At 46.8% G+C, this 6,324-nt stretch overlaps 1 long non-coding RNA gene across 1 annotated transcript; it reads left to right on the forward strand.

Moving 5' to 3' along the window:
* Positions 1-5,795: 5,795 nt before the first annotated feature.
* Positions 5,796-6,091, forward strand: LOC131582625 (uncharacterized). The gene is made up of 2 exons (XR_009278375.1): positions 5,796-5,952; positions 6,059-6,091. It is a non-coding gene; the product is annotated as an uncharacterized LOC131582625 (long non-coding RNA).
* The last annotated feature ends 233 nt before the right edge of the window (positions 6,092-6,324 follow it).

The following is a 6,324-nucleotide window of genomic DNA, read 5'->3' on the forward strand; positions in this document are numbered from 1 at the left end:
ATCTAGAGACATTGAAGTGATAATAATAATTGATTTGTGGCCTTATCAACAGCCCCAGGCTGCAGTGAGAAGCAGGAGCAGCTTTCAGCCACCGGTAGTGGGAAGCTGAGGAGCTGGAACTGAGGAAGCAGAGCTGGAGCAGACAGAAATATGGTAGGGTTTAGGGTGAAACTGTTGTGGGGCTGGGATAAGGAATAAGAAGCCGGGATGCGAACTGCATGGTTCTAGCTGAAATCAGTGTAAGGGCTGGGATAGGGCCATGCAGAGCTGTTCCTGCAGTAAGGATGGTCAGGTTGGGGCTGGAATGTGGGTTCAAGAGCTAAGCTCAAACCACAGAGAGCTAGAGCTAAAACAGAGATCCTGCCTGGAGCACCAGAAAGCAGCATGATGTGGCACTGCTGGGAAGATGGGGAGGCAGAAGCGCAGCACAAGAGCCGGCAGTCAAATAAAGCTTGTGGGACTGAAGCTGAAATCACTGGGGCTGGGACGGGGACTGCTGCAAACACTATTCTGAGGGGATAGTGACTGTAGATGTGGGAAGCAACCATAGAATGGTACACAATGGGATGGGCTGCAAATACAGTAAAGATTGCTTTGGGGTTGGGATGGGGTTGGAGTGGCATTTCTTGGCCTGGAGGTGAAACCTCAGAGCTGGAACCAAAACAAAGACCCTTTTGTCTCAACCTGGAGCAGCTTCACCTAGCGGAGCGGGGGAAAAAGAAGCGGGCATGTGGAGCTGGAAGAAGAGAGCTTACAGTGAAATAAAGTTGTGGGCCAAGAGCTGAAATCACTGGGGCAGGGAAGGGCACTCCAGGGCTGGAGCTGAAATCACTGTGGGGCTGGCATAGGGACTGATAATGGGATTGTCACTGTAGGATCTGTGTGCTGGAATCACTGTAGGCCTGTGATCTGGATGTTGGGGCTGGGTCCTGTGACTGGAAATGGAACAAGACAGGTAGGGCCAAAAAAAGGGGACTGTAACATGGGACCTGAAACTCTGGCAATGCCGGGATATTGCTCGCATCTGTGATAGCCACTGTAGGGCTGGAGAGGAAATCACTGTGGGGCTGGGATATCGATGGTGGAGTGGGCTTATAGGCCCTAGGACGGGAGCTGAAATGTTGCAGAGCTGGAGGCAAGAGGAAGATCCTGCTCCTTGAACCTGGGGAAGTTTCAACCAGCAGCATTGGAGGAACACATCTGGAGCTGGAAGAACAGAGTTGACCATGAAATGGTCTTGTGGACCAAGAGCTGAAGTGACTGGGCCAGGGAAGGGGTCACTAGGACTGGAGCTATAATCACTGTGGGGCTGGGATAGAGACTGATAGTGGGATTGTCACTGCTGGGTGAGGTAACTATGGTAGCATTCATATGCTGAAATCACTGGAGGTCAGTGATATTGATGTTGGGGCAGGGTCAAAGGGCTGAGGTCAAGGGCAAAAGCTCAGACATCGGGGGTCAGTGGTTAAAGTGAAAAGTCAGGCATTCAAAGTTCAAGGGTCACATGTGAATGGTCAGGGTTCAAAGATCCAAGAGTAAAGGGTCCAAGGTCCAATGTTATGGGTTAATTTTCCAAGGTTGTGTGGTCCAAGGTCAATTATCAGGGAATCAAACTTCAGAGAGCAGAAGTCAAGAGTCAAAGGTCAAAATTCAGAGGTTAAGAGTAAAAGGTCAGTGGGAAGTTGCCAGGGAGTTGCAGGGAAGAGGAGTATTTCTAAACTTTATCCATATTTCCCTGTAATTCTGGGTGTTTGGATTTCCTTTGTGCTCGTCAGGATAAGCCATAAACGAGCCCCTGAACTCTGCATCGATGTGTCAAACACTTCCACAGAAAGGCACGTCAGCAGTGATTCTAGAGGAAAAATTAGAGGTGATGTCTTATGATCCATGGGGAATTACATTGGGAATCATGAAACTCAAACACATGGAATTGTGGAGGTGGAATTCCATTTTCAGCCTTGGGCACCTGGAGGAGGAGAGGTGTCCTCATCCATAGCAAGGAAAGCCTGGTGCCCCCGTGTGTCAGGTGCAGACAATGAGCTGTCCAGGGAATGAGCAACAAGTTCCTTCTGCCCCTGCCCTCACCCGTAGGATGGCAACAGCACAAACTGAACTGAGGATGATGAGGGCTCAGAACAGCCCCAGGTGTGAGCAGTGAGGATGATGAGGGCTCAGAACAGCCCCAGGTGTGAGCAGTGAGGTTGATGAGGGGACAGAGCAGCCCCAGGTGTGAGCAGTGAGGTTGATGAGGGGACAGAGCAGCCCCAGGTGTGAGCAGTGAGGTTGATGAGGAGCGGGTGGGTCCTGCCCGGGGCTGTTTTAGGGGGAGGGTTTCCCTCAGTTCACTTGGGCACGGAGCAGCTGGAAGAGAGTCATTTATGGTGGGCTCCGCGGGGGTATCTCATGGAACGATACCGGGAGCATCTCATAGGGTCTGGGAGAACAGCTGGATGCACTTGGACATGGAGCATTGCTTAAAGGAGGTGCCCAGGGACAAACCTTTGTGTCGCAAAGCAGCATCGGAGCAAGTAAGCCAGTGCGGGTTTGCAGGGGGGACTTTTCTCCTTTTCCTTTTTGATTTCCTCTTGCCGGGGAGCGACAGAGCCGTGCGGAGGCGAGGTGAGCTCTGCCGGGCCGGCAGGCGGGAGCCGCGGCGCGGAGCTGTGTCCGTCCGGCCGCTCCGGGCGCGGGGCTCGGGCACCGCCGGGGTCCCTTCGGGCCGGTCCCGGTGCCGCTGGGCGGGCCGGGCTCTCCCGGGGCCGCGGCCGCCCCCGCCCGCCGGAGGAGCCGCTTTCCTGCCGGGAGCCCCGGTCCGTCCGGGGGCCGGGAGCGCGGGGCCGCCCCCGGGTGCCGAGTGCCGCCGCTGCCGGGGCTCGCGTGGCTCCCCCGGTCCCCCCGCACCTGGAGCAGCGCCAGCCCGGGAGCGAGTCCCGGCGAGGGCCGCTGGGGGACACTCGTGGCTCGTCAGCTGCAGAGTGCCCTGGCCAAAGCCGCTGGGAGGAGGGGAGGGGGAAAAGCCCGACCTTCCGGCCTTTTTGTCTGGGGGCTTTGTCGGTATTGCTCTTTAGCCGAGCCGCGCCTTTAAATAACGATGTGACGCTTTCTAGAAACTGTGTCCAATACCTTTTGCACCCTCACGTGAGGGCTCCGAGCTCAGGTTTTTCCATTGCCGAGTTAATTGCAGGTCCAAGCTGCCAGTGTCCCGTGCATCTGGTGTGCATGAATCTGTTTGTGATGTTCATTTCCTCTGGATGCAGGGTTGGGCTTGTTGGGCAGACCGTGTTCCTCAAACCTCGGAGCTTGTTTAAGGCTTGTACACGATTTTCTGGAGACGCGGGCTGGGGGAGAACTTTGTCTTGCTGCTGTACTAGGGAATGGAATGCAGGGGGTCCCCTCAATATCCCCGTGGAAGCTGGAATGTCCGAGGAAATGGATGCGACAATTCTCGGGGCTGAACCTGGCTCCCAGCGCTCTGCAGCGTAGGACGCGAGAGAGCAGGGCCGAGGGACAGCGGGGTAGGAGCGGCGAGGTGCTTCGTGCTCTGGGTTTGGTGTCGCTGATGTTTCCAGAGCCAGAGCAGGTTGATTTGGTTCTGGTGCACTGGAACGGGATCCAAACCTTGGAAAGGTTTGAGACCAATGGGGAGGAATTGTTTTAAAATGAATGTGTTTCTTAATAGAGGGAAGGTTTCAGTCCGTTTTTTAATAGATTTTAAGGGAAATTTTTTTTGAGGAAAAGTGAAAACAAATGTTTATTTTAATAAGTAGGGCGTAGGAAAAAGGATGAATAACGTTAGACAATTTCTTTGTTGTGGAGTAAAGATCAGGAGATTTAGAAGGTTGGTTTGGTTTTTTTTTTTCCACGTGTGGCTGTGATGTGGTGTGGGTCTTTTTGAGCCGTGGGGTGTTTTGGTGGTAGCTTGGGTTTTGGGATTGGAGTAAAGTTGAACAGTTTTAGAAGAAGAAGTTACTATGGTTTTGGCAATTATTTTGTATTCACTAATCAATGAAGTTATTTTTAAAAAAGTAAAAAATGGATTTTTTTGTTGTCTGTGTTAAACAATAGAGTTGAGAGAGAATTTGGGGTAAGCTGTATTAGTATTGCATACAGATGGTGTGTTAAAAGAATTTTTTTCTTTTATAGTTTTGAAGTTACAGAATTTATGTTTGGGCATAAAGCAGATGATGGGGATATAATATAATGTAATTTTAGAACATTTTATTCTTTATTGTATGTATTTGGCTTAATGGTCAAATTAATGTTTTTTAATTTTAGATACACTTTTATAGAGATAGAGGTAAATATAAATAGTGGTAGTAATATTTAGTAAGCAGAGGTATTTATATGTGGTTTTTATTCAATATTAGGATTTTTTTTGGTGGTACACTGTTGTTTGATTTTTTTTGTGTTGTATACTAGGTGAAATTTGGTTTTTGAATAAAGATGATTTTATGAATAGGTTGGTTTGTCTTTTAGGTAGAATGAATTAAAATAGATTTTGATATTGATTAGTGGGTTTTGTTTATTCTATGTAGGGGTTCAGATTGGGTAGGGTTTGTTTGGTTAGCTGAGTTTTGGGTGTTAATTAGGTGGCTTTTGTTAGATGCAGTTTTTAATTTTTGAAAGTTTTTTATTGAGTGGTTTTAAGGTGATTTTTAGTAATTGATGGTATAATTTTATTTTGTTTGTAGTTGGTGTATAATAATGTATATGTTCTATTTATTTAACATTGTGCTTTTTAGTTTAGGTGTTGATAAGTTTAGATTCCTTTCTGTTGTGGTGTTTCTTAGTTTCATTTCTGGGGACACAGGCATTTATATGGTGGCTTTTTATAGGTATATGTTTGGGGGTGATGTTTTTTAACTTTTTAGTAGTTTAGATTTTTTTGTTTTTAATTAGTTATTAAACATTTTTATAGAGTCTTGGTAATTATTTAGGTATTACTATAAGTGTAGAGCTTTGGGGTTTTTTGACTAATGTTTAGGGTTAGTCGAATGGTTTTGAGTTCAGTGACTTGGTTTGATTATTTTTTAATAGTTGGTGTGATTTGGTGTGTGGAGCTCAATAGGGTTGCTTTTTATTTACATTTAACTTTTCTGATGTGATAAGAACTGTTAGTGAATGAGCATAGCGTCTGTTTTTGCTGGTAGTTGGTTGTACGGTGTGGGTTTTGTTTGTGTTACCTGTTTTGGGTTTTTTTGTTAGTGAGATTAAAGTTTTTATTTTGGGGTTAATTTGTGATTATTTTAAAGATTTTAGGGTAATTTAGATTTTTGATTGGGGGTGCTGTGATGAGAGTACTTTATTTGTTTTATGTGGTATTGGTGGTGTGAATAGAGGGAATATTTGTTTCGAAAATTTTAGTATTGTTAGTTGAAGTGTTAGGATGAGTTGTGTTTCAGTGTTGAATCTTTTTGAGGGGGCTCAGATTTTTTCTAGGTTAAGATTTTTTTCCCTTGGTTGGTGGAGGTATTGTGATTTTATTGATGATATTGGTGGGAATTTGATGCTGTTTGTTTTTTGGTTATTTTATTTTTAGGAATGTGATTTTTGTAGTAGGCCTGGGAGAATTCACTTTATTTCAAAACATACTAATTTAATGATGTAAAGGTTTCCATTTTAACTCCTCAGTGTCTTAGATTTTTTCTTATTTAGTTTTTCCAGAATTTATTGATAATTTAGCAATCAAGCAGGGATGGCACCCCGTTCTTGAAAACATGGCTATGGAAAAAACTTGTGTCTAACAACACATACCTGACGGAGGGCAACAATTTTGCCGTTATTACAGGGCCAAATACGAGTGGCAAAACAACGTTGGCATGGATCTGTTGGAGGAGAGGAGTTTGTGGTGGGCTCCCAGTGACATCTCATGGAGTGACGGTGAGAGCATCTCATAGGGTCTGGGGGAGCACCTGGATGCACTTGGACCCGGAGCACCGCTTAAAGGAGGTGGTGATGGACAAAGCTTTTTGCCAGGAAGCAGCACCTGAACAGCTGAGCCAGTGTGGATTTGCAGGGGTGGTCTTTCTCCTTTTCCCTTTTGATTTCACTTTGGCAGTCCCTCCCCGGTGCCCTCAATCTGTCACAAGAATTCCAAGAAAAAAAAAGGCTGAGCAAACAGTGAAAAGAAGGGATATAGGTAAGGTGGAGTTCAGGTGTACCCCACCCCAAACCCTAAACAGCAGCCCTAACAGTACTACCATTTACCTGAGACAGCTGCAGGCAGGAACCCTAAAGCAGCAGAGTGCCAGAACCCCTGGTACTGCAGACAGTACCCCTGGTGCTAGGGCCAGCCAGGAGATAGTGGGGGGACGATCCGTAGGG

This window comes from Poecile atricapillus, chromosome 10 (assembly GCF_030490865.1).
Source record: "Poecile atricapillus isolate bPoeAtr1 chromosome 10, bPoeAtr1.hap1, whole genome shotgun sequence".
In the NCBI taxonomy this organism is placed as follows: domain Eukaryota; kingdom Metazoa; phylum Chordata; class Aves; order Passeriformes; family Paridae; genus Poecile; species Poecile atricapillus.